Raw genomic sequence first — 25,464 nt, 5'->3', positions numbered from 1 at the left:
CTGTATAAAATTCTACAGTGCAAGAGGTCATTGTAGCTACTGAAGGGGTCACAGGGCAAAGGTTGGAGGGAGGGGCTGGTGTCAGAGAAGGCTCCCTGGCATCTGACTTGCAGGAGTGAGTTTGCCAAGCAGAGATGGATATACAATCAGGCATAAGACTACAAAAAAAACCACAGAGCAGACCCTCTACCCCCATCCCCTCTGCCCTGGTAATTTGGAAAAGCAGGAGTGTATGCGTGTGCACACACATACACACATACAAAACCAAGTCACCACAGGTCAGGAATCCTCAAATACCACTGCCTAACAAAGGGGCTGCAATCCCACCCTAACTGAAGCCCCTGCCCCAGGCTGCTGGGGACAAGCTGGATGCTGTCACCACTCAGCTTCTTGCTGCTGGGGAGGACAATACCCCTTTCCCCTTGACAGACGAGACTCACAGAGGTGTCAGGGGCCTTACCCAAGGTTGCTGGGCCGGTGAATAACTGGTGGTGCTTGCACACAGACTCAGTTCTTTGCACTTAATCCCACGAGTACTACGTGTACTCTAGACAGGATCGTCTTCGTGAGCAACTGCAGAAGCTCCAAGCTTAGAAGGACCCACACTTGGTTTAATGCTTTACTGCTATCATCTTGAAATCCTTAATAATTTGTGAACATTGGGCCCTGCATTTTTGTTTTACACTGGGCTCCACAAATTACAAAGCTCGTCCTGATTCTAGGAGCTTTTGAGGGCCGCTGTCGGGGGTAAAGGGAAGGGCCAGTGAATGAACTTTCACGTCTCCGGGACTTTACAAGAGCCAGGCCCTCTGCCGTGTCTTCCTTTTCCTTCCACATCAACCTAGCACATTTCTCCTTACCTTCCAGTACCCAACACACCTGTCACCTCCTGGAGATCCTTCTCAGATTTCCTCATTACACATGGACTGACTTGAAGCAGAACCCATGGCTCCCTGTGCCATGGTCCCATACTCTGAAATTGCTAATGGGTGTGAAAGTGGTGCCTGCCTCCCCTAGGACTAGGGCACTCCAGAGCTTCCTGTTGGCCAGGTTTCCAAAAAAATAAGCTAAGGACATTTTACAAAAGGGTCTTAGAGGGGAAGTTACTAGATCGTGCTCCGACAGTGGGCCCCAGAGAACAACCCACCTGTTTACATGTAAGAAAACAGACCCTTTTTTTTGCCTGGGAACACTGGGCCAGGCTAAAACCCAGATAAATCTGAGGAGCACCCCTGGAAACCTCCTCCAACTTGCAGGAGCCCTGCTGGGGAGAGGGAAGGAGGGAAGAGAAGAGAAGAGGAAGTCTTGAATCTAAGGTGAAGCTGCCACTGCCTGGCTGTCAGGCCCACCAACTCTGAGCCTCAGTTTCCTCTTCTATAAAGCAGGCAGGGAATGACCTATCCCTGAAGGGAACTCAGTGGAGAAAAGAGCACAAATTCTGTAACACGAGTGAGCAACTGTCCTTGAGGACTTAACCAACCTTTGCTGTGCCTTAGTTTCCTCATTTAAGGCCACCCTCTCAAGGCTCTTGGGGGGATTTAGTGAGCTCATGCGGGTAATGTGTCAGTCCCCTGCAGGGACTCTAGTGTGGCTAGTATAACAAAACTGGCACCACACACCCCAACTCCCTAGGAGCCCTCAGGGGAAGTGCAGACGGAGCAGAGATGACACAGACCCAACTAGCTGGCTATGCACAAGACTCGGATGGTGCCCAGGCTCCCGAGAGCTAGATGGAGTCCCCACGGGATGAGGAGCAGGGATAAGGCCCCACAGACACCCCCACACAACCCATACCTGCTTTCTTCTTGTAAGAATAATAGTTCCAATCTGTTGAAGCCCTAAAAGAGTCCAGGAACTGTTCTTGGCACCACACATTGGTGGTTGTTAATCCTCACGATCACTCTGTACAGGAGGTGAGGAGTGGATAATGACCACTTCTGTTTCCAGATGAGGAAGCTGAGGCCCAGAGAGGGCAAGAGCTTGTCCATGGTCATATAACTGCCCTTCAAACCCTTTCCTGACATACATGCAGAGGCCATGGCTCACCCTGGGCCCAGAGCTGCCCAGCGACTGGGGGAGCTGCTGAAAGCTTTTCCAAGTAAGAAGCCAGCGACTCCTGAACAGCCTCTTCTTGTAACGCACCCTTCCTTGTATGTGCCTTATGAGTATGTCCCTGTGTGTGGGGAGTGCCACGAGTTGTGAGAGCTTGTGCCTGTATATCTGTGTGGAGTGCCAACATGAAAGTTTGTGAACATGTGTGTCTGTGAGTGTGTATGTGCATGCAAGTCTATTTGTGTGCACAAGTGTATGTTTGTAGCACGCCTGAGTGATGTCTGTGTACATATGCAAATGAAGGAGCGTGCTTCAGCACATCTCTGCATGTATCTATCTGTACACACATGTCCTTTCGTGTATGTGTGTGCATACACATCTGTCTATCCTTAGCACGCATGGACAGGTTTACAAGCACATGTGTGTCTGTCTGTATGTACAAGTATACAGTGTACATGTGTTTATAGACACAGGTATAACTGTGGGTTGGGAGAATCCTCTGGGATTTGTATATGAATCTGTACTTCTAGATGTTAACCTTGTGCCCATGTGTAACTATTATGCCACCCAAATCGTCTTCTTCCTCATGGAAATCTCAGCCCGCTCAGAGACATTCTAGACCACAACCTGGCGTACCTTCTCCAAGAAGCCTTCCTGATTCCAGACTCCCCACATTCACCCAGAATTCCAACATTAACCCCCATCCCATATCATGGCAGCTTTCCAACCCTCATGTTCACCACCAGCCCCAGCCAATTGCAAATCCTGCCAACTCCCCTGCCTCCATCTCTTAGGAAGCTGAGGCCTTTCACTCTCTCTTTATGCCCATTGCTCCAGCCCCAGCTGAGGCCTCTGATCTCTTACTGGACCCTGGGGACAGTCCCACTAGTCTCCCTGCTTCTAGCTTGGGCCTCTTCAATGGCCTCTCCATTGCAGCCTCTTCAATAGGCTACTCACTACTTGCCCCAGAAACCTCCAAGGTTCCCACCGTCCTTGGGATCTAATACTCTAGCCTGGCATTGGTGGCCCTTTACGATCTTCCCATACCCTTGACAACCTCATCTCCCTTCCCTCCAGGCTCTTCCACTCATCTCTGCTCCTGTCTCCCACAACGCTACTCACTTCTGAATCACCTGTGCCAGAATGCCCCCATCTGAACTATGAACCCTGCCCACCCCACTGGTACAGAGCTTGCACAACTGTTGTGATCTCCTTGCCTCTCCCTCAGAGCACAGAAAGAGATACCCTTTCCTCTGCACCTCAGGGTCTGACATCAGGCCCGGCATACAGGAAGTGCTTACTACAAGCCTGGGAAACCGAGCTTGGGAAGCAGAGGGAGAGAGCCAGCCAATACAATCCTCCTTTAGAAGGGGCCCTGGTGCCACCTTGGAGGCCCCGGAGGCCAGGCCTGGTTCATGTCACATCACATCTACAAATGAGTCATGACACCAGGCAATAAGCAGCCACTGTCACCTTGTAAAAGCCTCCTCCCTTTGCTTTGAGCTGAGACAGGACCCATCACTTCAAGATCGCCTTGTCTCCACTTCCCAGAAAAGGCCCAGAGTGGGGCAGAGCCAGGGGCAGAACAGTCCAGGGATTAGTGCACTGGAGCCACACAGACATGGAATTGAACCCCATGGGGGCTTAGCCAGGTGTGTGACCTTAGGCACATCACTTCCCAAACACCAGCCTTGGTTTTCCTGCCTGTACAATGGCGACGATAACAGCACCTGCCTCACAGGGTTTCTGTGAAGATGAAAAAGTTAATAACTACATAGTACTTAGCACAGGGCCTGACACAGAATTAAATACTAAGAATGCTAGAGGACGTCATGATTATTAGGCTCATATGCAAGATGAGAGAACCAAGGGTCCCAACTGTGGAAGGTCATGGTTATCAAAGAGGTTGGCAGCAGAATGAAAACAAATGTCCAAGTCCCAGGCCAGGGCACAGTCCCTCCACTGTCTGGCTTCCTCTGAGAGGAGGAGGCCAAGAAAGAAGTAAGAACTGAGAAATAAGCCCCTTCCCCCCTAATTCCTCAGTGACAGCAGCCCCGCTCCTGGCTCTCTGGGCCCCGAAACAGCACTAGCCACTCGGCTGAGACAACCACCATCAGACACACAGTGCCACACAGGCCAGCCCTGCTATTTACCTGCTAAGGCCTCTGCCCACGACCAGGACTTGAGGCTGCTGAGATTATCAGGAAAAGGTGGCGAGAGTCAGGAGGCGGTAGCCCTGGCAGTCCGAGCACAGCTGCTGCAAGTCCTGTGAAGAAAGGAGAGGGCACAGTGAGTCCACGCCTGACCCTGCGGGCGGCCCCCACCTCCCTTCACCACCCTCTAGGTCCTGCCTGCCCAGGACCCTCTGGCCATCTCCTGGAAGGTGGAGCTGGCCCACAGAAGTAGAGTCACCCTAGAAACTGATGCTGCCTCTCAACCCCCAAATAAAGACCCACCTCCCGAAGTCTGCATTAGAAGCCAGGAACCAGCCCAGTAGTGAGGTCTGCCCCTCCACATGCTGAGCTGCAGCAGCAGCCACGCAGACACAACCCACCACAGTGCTGCAGTCGGCCCAGCCCCGCAGGTCCCGGCCTTGGAACAAGCCAGGTGCTCTGCCTGGAGCCCTTTCCCTCCATTTCTCTGTCTTTCAAAGCCCCACTGGCCTTCAAGATTCCTCTTAGATGCATTCCTGGAGCCCTCTCTGATCTGGCCCTTCTTTCCTTGTTCATTCCCCAGCGGCTTTGGGCCTAGCTGACTATGTCTCCTCCAGCTTTCTCCAGGCAGGTCTCCTCTCTGGGCGGAACTCCCAGACATCAGGAATGAGGTCTAGTTTATCTCTCTATTGTCTGAGGTGAGCAAGACCACAGAGACTGCTTGACGAATGGATAAATGAATGAATGAGTGACTGATGAATGGTGCTATAAAGGTATGCAGTGAACAAGTTGAACAAAATTGGCCGACTGATGTGTACTTTGAAATCAGGAAGCTGCCTGAGCTCTCCAAGGGCTTCCTCATGCCCTTCCCTCTGCTGTATTCTAGAATATTGGGTTCAGGATGGTGAGAGGAAAGAGACTTGGGTGACACTGATACTTCCCTCTGTCCTTTACTAATGAGGGAACTAAGGCCCTGACAGGGGATGAGTTTCCTCCGATGGTCCTGCAGCAAGAGAGCTACAAGGCCAGACGTAGGACCCAAGAATCCTGGCTTTGCCCACTGCCCGGAGCTGTCATGGATGGAGGCTGCCATGGCAGTCCCCCCAGCTCCTGAGTCCTCATGTGTCAGTTCCTGTAAGCACCTAGTTTCCCAGACTGTTGGGGGATCAGGCCAGCCATGGAAGGCAGCTATGGATAAAGGAGAGAGGGCAGTGGGAGGACCCTGGGGTAAGGAAAAGTACAGAGATCACACTCAGAACAGGGCTATCCTGTCTGACGGCCCTAACTTCTCCCAGTCTGGAGGCCTGAGGCAGAGAGGAAACATTACAGGGAGCCCCAGGGTAGAGATACCCCTTTAGGTGTCTTCTCCGGGAGGGGGGTCTTTCTAAAACCCCCGCTGACCACCTCATTCCCCTCCACCAAGCCTTCCTGGGCCTCCCGAACACTGCTAGTGAGGCATACCCTGCTCTTCGTCTTGGAGGACAGCTGGGAGTGTCTCCTATCCCATGGTCTATCAGTGACCTAGTATTTCCACTTCCACAGAAACATGGCCATGTGGTCACCCAAAGATAGGTACTACTTCTATCAAGGTGCTTGCAGGAACTGACACATGAGGACTCAGGAGCTGGGGGGACTGCCATGGCAGCCTCCATCCATGACAGCTCCGGGCAGTGGGCAAAGCCAGGATTCTTGGGTCCTACGTCTGGCCTTATAGCTCTCTTGCTGCAGGACCATCGGAGGAAGCTCATCCGCTGTCAGGGCCTTAGTTCCCTCATTAGTAAAAGACAGAGGGAAGTATCAATGTCAACATTCACAGCAGTGCCATTCATCATGGCCGAAAAATGAAAACTTCCCAAATAGCCATCAACTATGGGATGGATAAATTGATATGCATGCAATGGAATACCACACAGCAACTAGAACCAATGATTTGCAACTGTATCCAACACTAGAGACCAGAAAACCCAGACACAATGCAGAACATGCTTAAGGGGTCCGTTTAGATAAAGGTCAAGAAGAGGCAAAGCTACTCTGTGCCATGGAAATTAAATATGGCCACAGAATCTTTGCAGCTCTTCTAATCAAGGGGTGGAGTCTATTTGTCACCACTGAATCCGGGCTGGCCTTGAGACTTGTTTTGACCAATAGGATTTGGTAAAACTGCCATTTTGGGACTTATAGAGAGCAGGCCTCAAGAGGTCCTGCCATTTCTGGCCTTGGCCCTCTTGGACTGCTGTCTGGCCATGGAAGGAAGCCTTTTCGCCTAACTGGAGGATAAAGAACTATGGCTGCCCAACCAACAGCCAGGACCAACTGGCAGACACGACTAAGGCCTTCTTTGACCTTATGGTCCAGCTGGCCCTTCAGGTAACTGGAGTCACATGAGCCCAAGGGATACTGGCAGAGGGACTGCCCAAGTTAACCACAGAATTATGAGACACAGTAAATGGTGGTTCTTTGTTTTAGGCCACTAAGCTTTAGGGTGGTTTCCAAGCAGCAATAGATAACTGACAGTAGGCTGCTGGAAGTCAGGATGGTCGTTATCCTTGAAGGGGAGCAGTGACTGGAAGGGCACACATGGTGAAGGGCACATCTGGGGAGTCTGGAACGTTCTGTTTCTTGATCTGTGTGGTGGTGATATGAGTGTGTTCATTTCGTGAAAATTTGTCAAGCTATACTTAAGATATGCACGTTTTTCTGCATGGATGTAGTACTTCAATAGAAGCTAAAAACAAACAAACCGTCTGTGGTTCTCCGCCCGCCCAGTGTACCAGATCCAGCTCCACCCTGCCCTCCCTGCTTCCGCTCACTCTTCTATGCACACTCAAAGGGCCACCTCACACCTTTGCACCTGGGAGGCCCTTCCCCTTCCTATTGTGCTTCAAGCCTGAGGGCAGGCAGGTGGCACCTCCTCCTGGAAGCCTTCCCTGACCTCCCCAGGCCTTCCTCAGGTGTCCATATTCACGCAGTTCTCTCTCTGGGACTGGGTCTTCCTGAGTGTGGGGTTAAGTCTTTCTCTTCTGTCTCCCCAAATTTTAGCACTCTCCAAGCATGGGCCCTGTCAGGGATAGGCAGCACTCTTCTTCTTCCCCCAGAGTCAATAGCCCCACGGTGATGCTGTAATGATCAGAGCAGGCTTCAGGGTATGAAGGGGTAGGGAGGACTGGCTATCACAGGTCCAGACTATAGGCCAGCACCTCACCTGACCCGGGCTTCTCCTACATAGATCGATGGCGGGGATGAATTTGGGATGCGAAAGGGTCTACAGAGTGGGGGAGGACTTCAGAGGTCCCCTGTTTTGCAGTAGACAATGACATCCGTGAAAAGCGTACCACTCCTCTCTTAATTATCTATTAAGATAAAACAGCAAGGTGACTGGCAGTGAGTGCTGCATCTCTGCCAAAACAATGCGAACGGCCAGGCAAAGCAAAGGAGAGCTATGATGCTAGACAGGCATAGGCTCCGCCTGATACCTTTCTGTGTACTCATCTCCATCAACGCTGAGCCAGCAGGTAGAAACCCACCCACAGTCCTCACGTGACCTGGGATGGGGTCTCAGCTGACTCCCAGTCCCAGGGCCTCAGTTCCAGATGTCTCTCTCTGGGCCCCCTGCCCCATCTTTGCAGTTCCAGCTCTGTCCTACTTGGATGTGTGACCTTGGGGGAGCCCCCTGTGGTCTCAGTTCCCCCACTCTTATCTGAGAGCTCTTGCTTAGTCAACAATCTCTGATGAGTCACATTTTTCTCTCCTGTTGGAGGACTGGCCCCACAGGCCAGGACAATTCTGAGGCCCAGCACTCTTTCTGCCTCCCTCAGGGTTCCCACTGGGCTGCCGGTGGTACCTGTCAGCAGTAGGCTGATGTGCCCACTACAGTACACCAAGAGCAGGCCACATCACCATGTTATCTGTCTGCCCCTGGGAAGGGGCGCCCAGGCCTGGAGGGGAGAGTCCCTCCTCACCTTCATGCCTGGCTCTCCCTGGGGCATTTTTTATGGTACCCAGAGCCCTTTACTATGAAAGGAAGCTCCGTGCCCAACAGAGAGGCATAGATAACCCAGGAGAGGCAGTCTCTCTTGCAGAAGAGGTAACTCTATGCACATGAGGACAGCTGGATGGGTCTAGCCAAACTCAGAAGAAACTCTGGACTGAAGCACACTTTCCATAGGTGGGGGTGTGCTGTCTCACAGGTAAGGAGTGCCCCATCTCCAGCGACGTGCAAACAGGGGGAGCGGCCATGTGGTGTGCTGTGGGTGCTGTAAGCATCAGAACTGAAGCTGACCTCCATATTTCCCAAACTCCTCTGATGATAAGAATCACCTGGGCTGCTTGTTAAACCCACAGTTTCCCAGGCCTCTCCCCTGAGAATGGAAGTCTGTGGGCCTGGAATGCAGCCCAGAAATTTAAATTTTTAATAAGTCCTCCCAGGTGATCCTTTGCATCTGGAAAGTTTGGGGGAGCAGTGGCAGATGACCTTCCAAATCCCTTTGAGGCCAGAGATTAGTGATTCTGAGACCCCATTCCACACCATCCCTACCCCATCTGGAAGATGCAGCCAGTAGCAGACTAACTGCATAATTAAAATAAAAATGATTTAAAAGCTTCAGAAGGGGGCAAAGATGTCAGGGGGAGAGGGGTTCTCAGTCCATGGTAGTACCAGCAGCAGCTCCTTCTTAGCCCCACCCCCCACAAGGCTCCCCAGAGTCATCCAGAAAAGCTCAGCGTTAGTGGGGAGAGTGAGCTGACAGCTGTTCAGCTGCTGCTCAGTGAGACCCGGAAAAGCAATTATCTTGCTCTTAGCAGAGAGGCACTGGCTTTACCGCCCCTCCCTCTCTCCTTCTCTCTCTCTCTCTCTCTCTCTCTCTCTCTCTCTCTCTCTCTCTCTCTCTCTCTCTCTCTCTCTCTCCACACATACCACACACACACACACACACACACAGCCTAAGGCCAAGATGCTGCTGGCTGGCTCTGAACCCACCTCCCCGCTACCCCCAGCCTTCAGATTCCTCTGACTGGCTCAACCTCCATCCTCGAGCATATTTCCAAAACTTAAATCATTTAGCCTGCTAAACCGGAGATGGCGAAATGGGTGCTATTTCTTAAAAACATACAGAGAGTGTATTAAATTATTGATAGCCATTAAACAGAGGGAAAAAATTAAACAGCTCTCAGCTCTTATCAATCATTCATGCAGTTTCCACTGGGGCGTTTTCTGGAGAGTGATCACACGGGCAACCCGGGGAGCTGGCTCTTGCCAGCAAGGAAAGCACTAACTGGATGGAACGGCAGAGTAGGCTGCTGCAGCCCCCAGCAATTACCCAGGCCACCAGGTCAGCCTCTCTGCAAACTCCCACTCCGCCTCTTCACTGCATCATTAACAAAGGGACACTCCAACACTGCCTTGGGGAACCCCCTTAATTAGATATAGCCGCTTTTAGTGAGCATCTACTATGTATCAAGCATGTGAGTTGCACAAGTACATCAGTCTCAAAGCACTCACACAGGTAGACGTGGGAGCCCTTTGCAGGAAAACGTGATTACGCACATGGTGACAGGAACCATAATGGAGATCCACGGAGGGTGGCTCAGAGGAAAAGGGGACAGCTGTGGCTGGAGGAGGGGCTGCCCAGGAAGGCTTCGCCAAAGAAGTAATTCTTGGATAAATTCTTGCCCAGAGGACAAGTCTGGAAGGGCATTCCAGGAAAGCAGTCCAGCCCTAGCAAAGGCACAGCAGCCTACCTCCGCCCGTGTCCCAGGGCTCCTTCTTGCCCATGGCAGTTACCGGCCAGGTGGGGTCAGGGGCTTGGACACAGTGAACGGAACAAGGAGCAGTCACCTCAGCCTCGCCGCCAGGTACTGGTCAAATCCAGGCCGGGCCAGAGAGGAATGCATAAGGCCAGCTCCCCACTTCCCACAGCATGGACCTGCTGAAGGCTGGGATTCACCCCAGCTGCCCGGGGCAGAGGCACCTCCACCTCGGCACAGCCGACCCATTTTCTGGCTCTGATTCAGGACACATAAGCCAGCGTGACACAGACCATGGAGGCTGCCGGGCTGGAACACCGCTGGTCTCCCGGCCACAGACGGGCCTGGCAGAGCTGCCCTGGGGAGACAGGCTCCCTCCTGCCACTAAGCTGTGCCAAGGACCCAGGCACCAGGGCTGCAGGAGCCAGGGGACACTCAATCCCACCCTGCCCTCCACTAGGGGACCGTCCACAACCAGGAACCATCTGAGGCTCCGAGGCCAGGTATTGCTGACGGCTACTTCAGGGAACACAGAGGCTAGGCCCATGCCTGCCCCAGCCCCTGCCACCCCAGCCCCTGCCTCCCCAGCCCTGCTGCCCCAGCATACCGGGAGGGCACCATATTCTTGAAAGCCTTTCAGAAACTCTAGCTTCTTAGGAGCAGGGAGCTCGGAAGAGGCCCTGCCAAGTGTTGATAGCACCCTCGCCAGAGAAAGCTGCTGTCACAGGGAAACATTCTGGGGAGAGCAGTTGTTTACCACCAACGCTTGGGACTGTTAAGTGATGATCGGAAGAAATTAAATTTGCAAATTTGAAAAGATATAATGGAAGCCCCCTCCCCAAGCCTCTGTACATTTAGACCTGGAGGATCAGGCTGCTCTATTTTGCCTAGTTTGGGGAAATATTCTTAAATTTGCAGGGTATGGGGAGGGTGGGGGGGTATGTGTACCACCAGCCTGGCCTGGGAGACGGGGGGGCCCTGAGCTGTGCCTCCCTGGGCTTCAGTCTGCTCATCTGCACATGTGGACTTGATAAGACTGGGTTGATCTTACAGGACAGGGATAACCTCTAGGAGGTCTGTCCACAGTCTGCCAGGAACATGCTGTTCATCAAGGCTGCTTAATACCCCCAAGTCACCCAAGGACTTGGGGCAATGGGCCTAGATGAGTCTGAAAGTCATCAGCCACCCTGCTGCCTCTGCACAGCCCTTTGCTCACACCAAGGGCACTTGGCTCTGCTGAGTCCCTGTCACCCCTTACCTGGATTGCTACACATGACCCCTTCCCTATAGTTTACCTCCACATAGGTACAGGGACCTGTGCACAGCTTAGGCCTGAGCTGGCACAAAACAGGCTGTCAAGGAAGGTGTGCTGACCCAGAGAATCAAGATACAAATGGACAAATGACCCCAAAACCCAAATCAAATACATTGTACCTGCTTAGGTACCAGCCCTGGCTCCCCACTGCCAGCGCCTCCCACTGCCAAATTTCTAAGTCCTCTAAGCCCTTCACCTATGAGTTGTGTCCATACTTGTAAAAGTCGTTCACACCCTCTAGATTCCAGCCACAGCACAATGACTCAACCTCCCTGAGCAACCTCCCCTGGACTTTCATGTACCAGGGCTTTTGCATGTATTATTGCTTTCTCTACCCAGCCAAATCCTGCTCTATGTCAAGCTCTATTTCCCCCTTTGTAACTGTTGCAACGCATTTTACACTACACTAGACTGGGTTCTGTTCACATCTGCTCTGAACTAAATGGCGGGGGCACCTCAGACACCAACAGGGTTCCTTGCCTCAGCACTTGGTACACAGGGTCAGAGAGGGTCCTCTAACTTTACTACAATCAAATCAACCTTCTCAGTCCCTGGCCTGCAGCCCAGAATCAGTTCTTCTTAATGGCTAACCTGCATTGCTCCTGCTATAATTCTAAAAACCATTCCTTAGAGAGTGGGTGAGATGTTCTCAGCCAAATGTAAGTGAGACTGTGCTCTTGGAGCTCCTGGAGCAGAGGGAAGGGGCAGGCTTGTGAATTTCCAGGCAAAGGCCAGCAGAAATTGGCCACAAATGAATCATTAACTCTCAAGTTGAGAGCTCCGAGTGGCTGGCGCCAAGGTCTCAGGCTCTGGCCTATGTGGGCCACTTGGCCTCAGTTGGCTCAGGCTTGAGGGTGGCCCCGCCTCCCACAAGCCATCTGCCTCACCCTACAGCCACTGGTCATGGAGAGCTGAGGTAGTCTGGGCCAGAACAGCCCAGATGTCTTATGGGAGAGGGCATGCCTTTTCCCAGGAACGACTCCAAAGCTTTGCCCACGCACTTCTGTACTTCTGGAATGCTGTCCCTTCAAGTGAGCTAAATCCCTTGTCCTTCAGGATCTGGCTCCACTCTGACCTGCTTCTCTTCCTTGCCCATCTGAGCCCACCTTGGTCCCCACACCCTGCAACCCTGGCTGTGTCTGCGAGCCCAAGCCTGGGCACCAGGGGCTCATTTCTTCAGCGAAGTCCTTGTTGGGATGGGGACTTTGCACCTCATCTGGAGCCCAGCAGCTGGCACAAGCAAGGACACAGACCATGGAGCCCACACACGATGGGGTTGTTGGGCTCAGTCTGCAGCCAGCAGGAAGAAGCACCTGAGCTAGCAGTGGGGTCTAGTCCTCACCTGACTCAGGTGAGACATCACCTGGGCCTCCTTTCAGGCCTCAGGCAATTGTAATGCAGTTGAGACAGGGGCAGAAATGACCACTGGCCTCCTACTGGAGAGCCAGGTGGCCGTGGGGGGGCCTGGCACCCTGATTTCCAGGAACTAGCAGAGGTCAGTGCTGACCACCTCCGTCTCCAGAGCACCATCCTGCAGGCGGAGGTACAATTTAACCACAGCCCCTCTAAGCTGCCCTAAAGATTCTTCTTGGGTAGGAATTGATGGATAGATAAAAAGTCTAAAAACATTAATTCTGTAATGTGAGGTCAATACAGCATGCACTGTTCTTTCACCTGTGTTCCAAACTTAGCGTCCCCTTACATGGCAACGAGGTTGGCAAAACCACTACCAAATACCACTGACTTAAACAGTTGCTTTGTGTCAAGTGCTGTGCTAAATGCAACACACATTACCCATGAACCCTTCTACCACACCACGAGGTACATACTATTAATATATCCTCTCGAAAGATGAGGAATCCACGGTTCCTAGAGAGGCAGATGAAGACGCAGTGACCCGCCCACCTCCCAAGGCTAGAGTGCGGCAGCTGGGGATTCAGATGAAGGCATCTTGAAGACCCCACGTGCCCAGAGCCCCTTGTCTCATGTCCTCAGAGCTGGAATAAGCACTGCGGGCCCCACTCCACAGCCTTCACAGAACCCTTTTTTCATCTCATCCTCAGAACAGCCCCGTGAGATGGCCAGTGAGGGTCATTATTACAATTTTACAGATGAAGAAACTGAGGCCTGATGGGTCAAGGGCCTTGACTTACCTAGCAGCTTATATACCCCTTTAATCGTCACCACAACCTCGCGAAATGGCTGTCGTTAAACCATGTGCAGATGGCAAAATGCTGAAAACGGGAGAGGCAGAGGTAGCTGCCACACCTTGGTGACAGAGCCTGGGTTTGTGCTCTGATCTGCCTGACTCCCAATGAGGCTTCTCCCACGACACAGGGCTATCCCTAAGGCTGAGAGCAGAGTAAGTGTGAGCCTGTGGGCATGGTGGAGAGAGGAGACTCAGGAGCACAGCGCGGGGCAGAGACGGGTGCCTCATCCTTCCCTCCCAGCTTCCCCCTATGGGGATGGGCCAGAGACGTTCTGAGGACGAGCCCACCTCCCCACTTCCCTGCAGGACTCCTGGGTCAGGGCATTCCGTACTCATTTAGCATTGCGGAATCTTACCGATGAGCTTACTGATCTAGCTTGGATGCCTCAGCCGGCCAGCCACACAGGTCACCACATATGTATGCGTAGGTGGATAAGTGTGGATGACAACCATCTGAGGAAAACACGATGAGGTGGTGGCCACCTGCCCACAGAACACATCCGTTTTACCCTGACACAGACACACACATGCACACACACTCACACAGATGTGTTCGCTCCCCTCACCAGTGGATGCAGGCACACTCGGGTACACCAGGAACACATATGCTCATCTGTACACATGCTCACACCCAGAACAGCACACACCTGCATTTGGGGTACTTGGAGATGACCGAGCAGAGACATGGACAGCTCTGAGGCACATGTGTGCTCAGGGCCTGGGAGAGCAGGTGAAGGGAACAGGTGGACAGGCAGCCATCTGCAGAACTGCCCGAGGAGACCCTTGCTGCCACTGTGCTCATGGAGTCAGGCCTGTTCAGAACAGGCCCATCAATCAAGCCGCCTGTTGCAAGCATTAAATCACCATCCCTAGGACGTGGCACTTAGATGGAGAAGTAGCCAGCATCAGGCCCCGGCCTACCATCATGGTGGGGGCAGAGGAGTACCTGGTATTTGGCACCCCTTTTACCTACCTCCATATCCTCAGCCCCTAAACAGGTCGCTCTCCTGCTTGCCCACTAGGCCCCGCCTCCCTCTGCGCTTTCCATTCTACCTTCTTCCTCTACTCTCGCCCAAGACTCCTGAGTTCACCTCCAAGCTGAGTGCTGCCCTCCTACCACAGGGCTGAAGGCTCCTCCCAGTGACCAGCACTCTAGGACCAAGGTGTGCTGCGGCTGAGGGTGGTGGCGGGGGAAAGTTCACTTCTGGGCAGGAACACTGGGGTGCCGTCACGAGATCTGGGGTCTGGGGTCTGGGTCTGGGGCCACCCCCAGCTGTACCTCCTGAGTTACCTCTGTTCTCTTGGCCTCCCATTCCCTGTCTATAAGTGGGGACTGGAAAGGGACTTTCTGGGGCTGCCTGTCCTGCGGATCTGCCGCCCAGGGGAAAGATCCTCCATGGATGCTGATTAATTATGGCTATTAATAATACAACCATCTGTATCTCACAGTGGAGCGAGGAGGCTTACAAGTGAGCCCCATGCCCCAGAGACAGAACAAATGGGTCTCCGGGTGGGCTGGGGTGTTGGCCCCAGGACCGCAAGTGGATCTGCGGTGGCTGTGTGTTTGGGAGGGGCTGCTTATGTTGCACTTCACAGACATAGGCAGACACAGACAGTGGGGATCTCGTCACCCAATAAACCTGTGCCAAGGCTCTTGGGCAGGATTCTCGCTGCCTACCACTGCCAAACCACTGCCAAATCAACTTGGCCTTTCCACTTTTCTGCAACCCTCACTCCACCCCACAGTGGAGCCCAGAGGCCTCAGCTGAAGAAGATGAAAAGGGGGTAGGGATGGGGACTATCCTCTGTCCAAAGAAGTCCGGGATGCTGTCATCTGCCAGGACCAAGCCAGCTCCCCTGCACCAGTGCTCTAGGACTGGACCCCGGGGCCACCCCACTTTGTGCCTTTGTACACTCAGGTCCCTCTGCTTAGCAGGCCCTCCCTGCCCTCCCTCTGAGGCGTAAGCCTTTCTCAACACCCTCTCATGCAGTGGGACTGATGCACACTGACCCTCCTCCCACTGCCTCGTGGTGACCAGCACACCTCTGACTTGGCCTATCCACCCAAAATGCTCTTTTAGTGTGTACACCTGGCTCTCAGATCGTGAGCTGCTCCCGTTGGCCCACTTCTGATTCCTCAGTGCCCAGCATGGAGTGGGAGCCCCTGCACTGCCGATGAAGGAGTGAACACCCCCAGCAGGCCCTCAAGAACCCTTCCCCTGAGCCAGGCACTGTTAATCATCATCACAACAGCCCCATGTGGTATTTATGTCCATTTCACAGATGAGGAAACTGAGGCAGAGAGAGAGAGAGAGAGAGAGAGAGAGAGAGAGAGAGAGAGAAACTTGCCAAAGTTCGCATGGGCAGGAAGTGGTTGAAATGCAAAGCAGGTTCTTTGGCTCCAGAGCTCTTACCCACTAGGCTACGAAGATTCCAAATGAATGAATGAATGGATGAAATTTAAACACCAGGATGCATAAAGTCCTTTGAGCTATTTTTGTGAGTGGAAGATAAAGTGGCCAGGAGATGAGTGTCATAGGTTCAGACCAGGTCTTTGTAATAACTGGCTGTGTGACCTCAAGTAAGTCACTTGCCAACCCTGAGCCTTAGCTGCCTCACCTATAAAGTGGAGGCAAACAGGGCTGCCTGGTCTGCTGGCCAGATGTGAAGGCAATGGTAGAGTGAGTACTCTGAGGTTGATGACAGAACACAATCATGAAGTCTCTATATACAGCAGCCAAGATTTCCAAACCAGATGCCTTCATGCCTGCTCTGGTGGGGACCCCAGGAACAATGGATGAGGGATCTGAAACTTCTGTGGCACATCCACTGTTCTTGGGTCTGGTCAGCACACTCCTGGGCAGCTATCCCATGTGCAGCCCTGGGCTAGGCGTGGTGGAGGGGGCATGGGAGGCTCATGGGCTTCATGAGCACAGGGCACAGTGCTGACTCTCCAGGACCTGTGACTTGTTTGGGGATACCCCCTGCATAACGGGCAAGGGCTCCCGAAGGAGCACTTGCTTCGTTCCAACAGGAGCTTTGGCTCCATCACTGGCTGACCATCATGCCCGGTGTGAAGCAAATAGGATTCGGCTGTAGGCTTGGGGGAGCTCCCAAGTGAAAGAAAGACAGGTGTGTCACTAAGCTTCCTCTCCATGCCCATGGCAGGCATTTCCAAGCAATCCCCATACTCTCAGAGTTCAAATGTGACCTCAGAATTACTTTTCTGAATAGCATGCACTCCAGATTGTCGATCCAAAATCTATAGTGCATTTGACATCCTTGTTAGTAGAGCAACTACTACACTCTGCCAGGGGTGAGTCACATTGGGCAGAGGTAAGGCCTGGAGGCTGGCAGAGGGACTCCTGAGGGCCCTCCACATTATGGGGTGTAGTGGTCTCCACTGAGTATTGTGCCATCGATAGACAATTCACCAAAATGTCCTTCCAGGAGCCCCTCCCTGTCTATTTCTCTGCAAAGAGGTAAAAGGTAAAGGAAATAAAAAGTTTCCAGAGGTGAACAGGAAAGAAAAGGGCAACCTGGACAGTTTGCAGAGCCCCTCGTGTTCCCTAACCCGCTTCCTGATTTTGTCATTTCCTCCTGCCATCTAGACCGCCATTTGTTTAACAATTTTCTTGAAATCAATTCACGGTTTTTGCTAAAATAGGTTTATTTAAAAAAAAAACATTATCGTATAACCTTAAATACAAAATTAGCCTCGCCCACCATGAATATAAGTTAGATAAGAAAAGAAGTGTGGGAGAGTAAACAATGGCATTTCTCTGCTGCATGCCTGCTGGAGGCTCCAGGCTCCACCAGCTCTCTCTATTGAAATGGAGATGAGCAAGAGTCCCAGGCACTGGATGCTATCTGCCACACAGACAGAGGGCAGAGGGGACTGGGCAGAGGGGACGGCTCAGTTGTGATTAACGCAGTGCTCAAACCTCTGACATTCACTTTTGTGTACCTTCGAGGAACCCAAGTGCAGCTCAGTGATGATTGCTGGCTCTGAGAGGTGGCAGGTAACATGTTTCTGTTACACAGATGAGGAAACAAGAGGCTCAGAGAGGTGAGCCCACCACTCCATGGTCACACAGCAGTGAGTGGCCAAGCCGGGCTTCTGACTTGGGCTTCCTCTCTGAGCACAGGTTCTTTCCTTGCTGCTGCCTCCTTCGCCGTCTCAATGCCCCAAGGAGTCACTTAGGTAGAGCGGAGTCACTCTGACCCGCGGCTGGCGAGGTAACGGTTTTTACACCTGAGGTTAACAACTGTGATTTAAGAGGTTATTTGTCTTAATTTTCGGGAATCAGTTTCTCAGGGAGGAGGTAACTAACACATCGGGCTGGGGAAGCGAGTCTTTTTAGAAAATATTTATAGCATTTCAAGACAGTTTGGTGGCAAATGGATACAGCATCTGCTATTTTCCTCACTTTCCACAGCTTTCTGAAAGCCCAGGCAGTTAACACACACACACACATACACACACACACACACACACACCACCACCACCACCACTAACACCACCACCACCACCAACAACAACACAACAATAACAACAATATCAATGCTGATAGGAAGTCAAAGCCCAGCTCTTCATTTGAGAAAAAAGCACAAAACTGGTGTGATTTCAGAAAGACCTGTCATCACTGCCTCTGCTAGCTATACCTGAGGCTGAGGCTCAGAAAACCATGGCCAGTGGGCCTGTCCCCAAGGCCCTGGTGAAGTTCACTGCCTCCAGAGTCGGGTTTGGCAGGACTCACAGGCCCGGGATTGTGGCTCTCACAGGAAGCCCCAACAACAAATGAGCCCTCCTCTGAAATTGAGATTCCAGCTGCAAACTGGAGAGGGACAGGGAGAAGGCCACCTTCAGAAACTGAAGCCACACTATGAGCAGGAACTGATCTGGTTACTCTCACAATATCTCAGTAGCTAGTCATCCCCAAGGCCCATGATGTTTCCTACTCCCACTTTGTAGATGGCAAAACCGAGGCTTTAACAAGCCAAGATTTCCCCTCCGGGGCACCACTGCTTGCATGGTAAGCTGGTCCCTCTGACTTGCCACAGGCAGCCTGGCATTCTCACTTCATTTCCTGTGACCATCCTTCAAGTGGCCTCTATGCCATCTGCTCCCCAGGGCCCCGCAAGGCACCTCCACAGTCCAATCTCCAGGCCTCTTCTCATACCCTGACCCTCAATACTAAACCTCTGTCATCAGAATGCAGTGTCTCAAGCTGGAAATGGAGTCACTGTAGCACCCTGAGGACCTTCTGCTCCATCTCAAGTGGGAATGACAAGGCCCAGAGAGGGGAGGGGATATGTTTGGGGTCACAAAGCTGGCTGATAAGAAAATGAAAGGGAACAGGTGTGCTGTTAAAAATCCCAAAGGTGTTGCTATGCCCTCTGTCCTTGGCACCCTGGTCTAGACACATGAGGAGCCATCATTGCTACTTCACAATAATTAGACAATTTAGCTGAGAAGGAGGTTTGGTAGTGACACCCAGGGTTTGGGTACAGCCAATGGCAAATGGTGCGCTGACGTCCCTCTGCAGAGCATCCCAGCCTTTTGGGCAGGCTGTAGGTACTGCCCACTCCAACTCACTCACACCCACACACACCCACTTACAAGCCAGGGGACTAGAAGGCCCTCATCCATGATGCACTGGGACAAACCCCAGGCCAGGTCCTGAGAGAGCACCAGCCCACACAGCCTGGCTTTCGTCTGGCAGAGAGGCCCCAGAGGAGAGCTGTGCCAAAACCGGGCCTGGTGCTCCCCATGTGGCTGCTCTCCTAAGCAGCCCTAGCCACCAGAATATTGACAGATAGCGAAAATGCATGTGTCCAGAACAGCCTCCATCACCCAGATCCTGGTCTCCTTCCACCCTTCACTGGCCCTTCTGAATCAATCGCTCTTCCCTCATTCCCCAACTCAGGCATCAAATCTAAAAGTCAAGGAGCCATCCTTGATTCTGATGCTCCCTCGCAGCCAAGCCATCTGCCGCTTCCACGGTTCACCCTTCTTGTGTTCTAATTTGCCCACACCTTGCCAGCTCCTTTGCCTGGGCGATGGCAACAGCCCCTCACTGGCCTCCGACTCTCACTCCTCTCCTGCTCTTCCTTATAGCTGTAAAGTACATCTTTTCCTGTTTATACCCCTCCCCAAGGCATCCCCCATGATCCACACGCTCCATGCATCTGGCCCCTGCTCACCCAGTACACTGCTTGCTCCACCATCATTGCTGCCCTACTGCCCCAGTGGTTTCCCTGCCCCAGGGCCTTTGCACCTGCTTCCCTCCCACCATCCCCCCTTCCCTACCCCATAGCCAGCTGTTTTTAGTCTCTCATGGGGTCTTTTCTGATTGTCCCTGTCTAAAACACATGCTCCCTTCCCACTCCAGTCACCCCATATCACTCCATATTGTTCTGACTGCAAGATGATTACTGTTTATGCATGTACTTACTTATTATCTGTCTCTTGCCCTCACCCTGATGATGTTAGGGTCAGGCAGGTCAGCTCCTTGTCAGGCTGGCCCCCTGCTTTATATCCGGTGGCTAGAATAGTGTCTAGCACAAAACCAATGTTCAGTATATGTTGAATGAATAAGTGAGTAAACATCCATGATCTCATTAGCTCACTCCCTGCCCCCAACAGCAAGGGTGAAAATGATCCCATTTCATGGGTGAGGGCATGGATGAGATGCCAAGAGGTGCCCTGCACACCTGGAGCACACGATGGTGAAAGTGGCAGCATATTCATTTGGGACCAGGCCTTCTGATGCCTGGACCAGGGAAGGTACAAGAATTAAGGGACTAAGAGCCCATCGAAAGCACATGAAATTGTGTGGCTCCAATATTTCTCTTGCAGCTTGCAATGTCGCTTCTCTGAAAACCACATCCTGTGAGCTGTGAGCTGGTCTTGGCCTTGGCTCCCGGCCATGGGCAGCCTCGCTCCCCATGGCCCACTGGGCTCCTTCTCTTAGAGGGTCCTATAATTCACTGGCCTAGCCCCCAGGCTGATGGGGATGTAAGGAAGGGGGGCAAAGAAGGCCTTCTTTCCTGGGTGGGGCAGGAGGACTAGGCTGAGCCAAATGCGGGTCATGCTGCTGTGCCCACAGCCCTCCAAGGGCTAAAAATAACTGTGTTTACACACTTCCAGAGCTGGGGTTTCTGCCTCCCTGTCAGAAGGGATTCAGTCTGCACTATGTCCACGTTCCTACCACACATCTTCTACTTGGCTGGGTAGATGCCTAATGCCTAAGCCAACACAGGGGAGGACCAAGGCTTTCTGGGTTTGTTTCCTTGGGTGATTTAAGGTGGAGGGAGATGAAGAAAGCTGCCTGGGCTGTGGCTCCACGAAGAGAGAGCTCACCACTAGCAGACAGCTCCTCCTCCCGGGGATCAGAAGCAGGAGTAAGGCAGGAGCTACAAAGGAGATGGCCAGATTCAAAGCCATATGGGGACCCAGTCAGTTCATTGCAAAGCTTTGGGGGCTGTGGTACCGGGGCGGGGGGTGGGGGAGCCTGGGAGCCAGTTAGTGGTCCAACTCCCTACATAGGGGACCTGAAGCAAGCCACTTCCCCTCTTTGGTCCTCAGTTACCTCTCTGTGTTGTGGCAACTGGTGGTCAATAACCGACACCTCATTCTTTATGTCGTGTCCGCACAGTGTGGAGGGCTGACGGTACATCCTCAATGTGTGTGTGTGTGTGTGGAAGGGGACAGGGGCAGTGCAAGAAATAACACAGGTTCTTGGGGCCCCATGACTTATCTTCATGTGGGATGACTAGCACACCTGCCAGGATGGCAGTCACCTGGTCACCCTCCTCCCTCCCTCCTTCCCTGCCCTGGTTCACCCAGATGGACTTTAACACTGAGGGGCAGGTGCCAGTTGCTTGCCTGGAGACGGCCCCTCCTCCTGGACAAACAGGCCCTTCTCTGATCTTACAGCTCCCGGGAATGTGGCTGTGCCAAGAAAAAACTTGCAGGCTGTCAGAGGGCTGGCACATCGGTCTGTGACCCTTCTTGGCCAGGCAGTGCCTGGCAAGCACTGACTTCCCCCTTAGCCTCAAATGGCCACTGGGGTGAGGACCTCAGGCTCCCCAGGATTCAGCAACCCCTGGCTTTTCTTCTCTGACTTGAGAGGCCTGACTGACTTACTTCCCCTAGACAGGAACAAAGTCTATGCCCACTGGCCTGACTTTAAGGACTGGGCCCTTCTGACAACAGTCCTGTTACTCTGAGCCTTTGTAGGTGCTATTCCCTCTGCCTCAGGTGCCCTTACCTCACCTCTTGGCCTAGGGATTTCCCACTCATCCCAGAGGACTGACTCCATTGTGTCCTTCTCCAGCTGAGTGAGCTCAGCACTTTGACAGGGCTATATACCCCCCTCCACTAGATAGCAGCTCCGCCAGGGCAAGGACCTTGCTGTGATCACCCACAGGGCTGGCACAGGAAGGGTGCTGTGTAACTCTCTGCTGAATTAACTATTAAGGTAAGAGCTCGGTCCTCTTCTCTCCTCTCCCTGGCCAAGTCCATTCCCTGAAGCATCCCCACACATCCATTCGAGATTCTGCAATCTGTAATCTCTACTCCTTTCCCTCAGAGGCGCCTGGACAGGACCCTCAGTGCCCCAGCCTCTGTGCTCTTCATCAGACACGCACTTTTAAACCAAGTTTCTCAATACGCTTGCCCAGATATGCTGGGGCGAGGCCCGGCATCTGCGTGATTAAACAAGAGCCCAGGGTTGAAGGCACCCCATGGCACTTGGAACTCACTCCCCTTGGATACCACACCACCCCTTCCCCCGCTGACCACCCCTACCCCACGCAGCACTGCTGCGCCCCTGCTCCCGTGCCTAGGCCCCTAAGAGCGTTGAGCCTCATGCTCTTTCTCCCGGACAGTGGCAGGGCTCCTCAGGGCCTCTGTGAGAATATCCTTCAAGTAGACACCACAGTGATCATTCTACAAATCCAATCCAGCTATGTCACTCCTTACCCCCAAATCTTTTCTTGTTGACCCTGTGTCAAGGATAAACTCTAATGCACGAATAGTGTTTAAGGATTCTTGTGATGTAATCAGGCCCTCATTGAATTCTCTGGCCTTGCCTCCTACCTATCCAGGTCTGATGCCCTCTGCTGCCTCTTTTCTGCTGAGCATTCCCTGATTCATTCTTTGGGGGTGCAGCTTGAAGATCACCTCCTCTGGGAAGCCCTCCCTGAATGTCCTTCCCCAGCAGGCTGACCAGAATTGCTCTGCTTGGCAGAGCTCTCACCATGGCCACAAGGCTCTTCTGCTGTAGAAGTTGCCAGCCTATCTTATTAGTGAGGCTTTGAGCTCTGGAGTCAAACCAGGACTAGTCACTAAGAGTCTGGTACCGGGTCGGCACTCAGCAGCAGATGTGTTCCAAGCATCGTGGGGCGTGGCCCACCATACTCCCAATCAGGTGGGCATGAGGACTCCCACTTTGGTGGTAAGGAAAGTGATGTTCAGAGGGGCTAAGGTTTTTGTTCAGGTCATACAACAGAGATCCACTCAGTAGAACCAGCTAGCACCTATGCTCCTACCTTCCTCCAGGACCAGGCCCTTCAGGTAGTGAAAAGAAGGCTGCCTGCTATCTCTTTCTAATGCACCTGCAGTTACTGTGCCTTGCAGCTTCTCTCACCATTTCACCCAGCCCCCACTCCCACAGGGGGCTTAGCTTTCTCTGGGTGGGAGGGGACACTTCCTCCAAGCCCAAGCATGGTCGGGGGTGGGGATACAGCAAGTCACCTGCAAAATGCAGAACTAGCCACCCTCCCTAACCTAGACCAAGTACTAGTGTCCCAGGCTCAGCACCTGGAGAGCCCATAGGGATCACAGAGGCTTTGAGAGGTGCACAGACCTGGGCCCAGACACCACCTATTCTTGCTCCCAGTACAGGCCCCTCTATCTTTTCCACACCCCAGTCTAACAAGATTGCTTCCTCTTTCCTGAGGCCCCGGGGCCTCATGACCTGGCCTTCTTTCCAGGTCAGGAACACATTAAAGGCAAACTGGGGATGACCCTGTCCAGTGGGGCAGGGGACCCTGTGCCAAGGAGCACTGACTGACCTGGGAGCATTGACCTCCCAGCTCGGCACACCCAAATCCCAGGCCCTGAGGGCAGACCCCCAGCAGGTCTTCCACTGTTTCCATCAGAATGCACCACCCTCCCTAGGGCCTAAGGCTCTTCTCACTCTGGTTTCCAAGTCAGTTGCTCTGGGTGGGTGTCAAGGAGGTTGCAGGTCTTGCTGGCTCTCAGGTCCTGCTCCCTAGCAGGGCACAGCTGGAGCATTTGAACCCAAGCCCATTGCTCGGATTTGCTAACAAAGTGGTTCCCATTTGGCTCATCTGCCAGGTGGAGCCCACCTTTTCCTGCCAGACCCAGAAGCTATCTCTGACTCTCCACATTCAAGTCTCGAGTCTCAGAATTTCTCCAGCCCCCAGAAGCTACCAATAAACAAAGCCTGAGCCCACCCATTACCCATCCTGCTAATTAATCCCCCTGCTAATGATGTGACCTCATAAGTGTCACCCCGTCCCCACACCACCACCTCTCCCTGAAGCCCACTGTGCCCAACTCCAGCCTCAGCAGCAACTGGGCTTAAATCCTAGCTCTGCTCTCTACCAGCTGTGTGAGTTTGGACACCCTACTTCACCTCTCTGAATCCTATCTGTATGGCTCTCAAGTCACTGTAAGGTTAAGTGAGATAACTGTACAAAAGAAATGCCAGTATTGGTTAGGTGTTCACAATGGACCAGGTCCTGTTCTAGGTTCTGTACCAGCATTGATTCATTTAGGCTCACAAGATCCCTCCGAGGTGGGTGCTTTTGTTATAACACCTCCCTGACAGATAAAGAAACTGAGACAGAGTGGCTAAGTCGCGTCTTCGAGGTTGCCCAGCCAGTAAGCAAGAGAGCTCGGGTTCGGCCTCAGCAGGCCAGCTCCAGAGCCCATATACTAACCACCACACTCTGCTGCTTCCAGGGGCCATCTACTTTCTTCCCTCTGCTGCTGGAGCCTAGCCCTGCCAAATGCCCCACTCCCCCATAAACTCCAGGGTACATCACGCTTCGGGACCTGTTAGCACCCCCGACTAACAGGCCCTCCTCTCTGGTCTACCTGGCAGACACTGACTGCCGCATTTGCTCAGGCACTCCTTCCACTTTCCTCTGTCTGATCCTTGACCTTAAGGTAGAAATGAGCCCTTGACTACTCCCCGCTCCCCACATCCTAGGTTTCCATTGAAGCCCATGGGACCCACAGGCGCAAGCCCAGTGGTGTCCTGAACCCAGCAGGGACTCAATAAATGCTGTAGAGTGGCTGACTGACCCACAGGGTCAGGTCTCGAGGCCTCTGGCTTTGCCCATCCAGCCAGCCACGCTGCCTGCAAAATCCTTGGTAACGAGGCCCCATGGAAGGTTCAAGGTCGGATGTTGAGGTCCCTCCAGCAGCAATTCTTCTTTACACTACTGAGGGGCAGTTAGCATCCAGGAAGCCCACAGAGAGGTGCCATGAAGACCACACATGTAGTGAACACAAAAGCCCAAAGTGACAGAAATTGATAAAAACTTCACTGCACCACTGACACCCCATATATCAAAGGCCCCAAATCTCATTCTCGGCTTGCCTCCAATTTCTATCAGAGCTTGCCAGCTGCACATTTATTGAGAAGTTTGTGATCTGACAGGCACTGTATTACCAACATTAATGATGCATCAGTCTCTAGAATTACTGGGGAAACAGTCCAATTGATTTTATTATTATCCTGAGTTCTTCACATTTCATTCTAGGCAGCTTGCTACCAGAGTTTTTGAACAAGGACCAAAGTAAATAAAGGTTGCAGTGCCACGGCTGACCTCAGGTGGGAGAACCTGGGCTTGTTCTGGGACCTTTGGTGACAGCCTTTCCCCCTCTCTGCTTTCTCTTCTCTCCATGACAGCAGGAGGGTCACTGAAATACCAGGTGGTGGAAAGTGGCA

The 25,464-nt window shown here is 52.8% G+C and overlaps 1 protein-coding gene across 1 annotated transcript in view; it reads right to left on the bottom strand.

The window, feature by feature from the left end:
- Positions 1-25,464, bottom strand: part of ZMIZ1 (zinc finger MIZ-type containing 1) — a 228,870-nt gene that overhangs the window by 177,779 nt on the left and 25,627 nt on the right. The window contains 1 exon segment of the mRNA XM_039872214.1: positions 4,206-4,318. The gene's annotated coding sequence lies outside the window, so the exon portion shown is untranslated.

Source organism: Pteropus medius, unplaced genomic scaffold (assembly GCF_902729225.1).
Source record: "Pteropus medius unplaced genomic scaffold, Ma_sr-lr_union100, whole genome shotgun sequence".
NCBI classification, from domain to species: domain Eukaryota; kingdom Metazoa; phylum Chordata; class Mammalia; order Chiroptera; family Pteropodidae; genus Pteropus; species Pteropus medius.
Note: the sequence above shows the minus strand (reverse complement) of the source record. Positions and strands in the feature narration are given on the sequence as shown.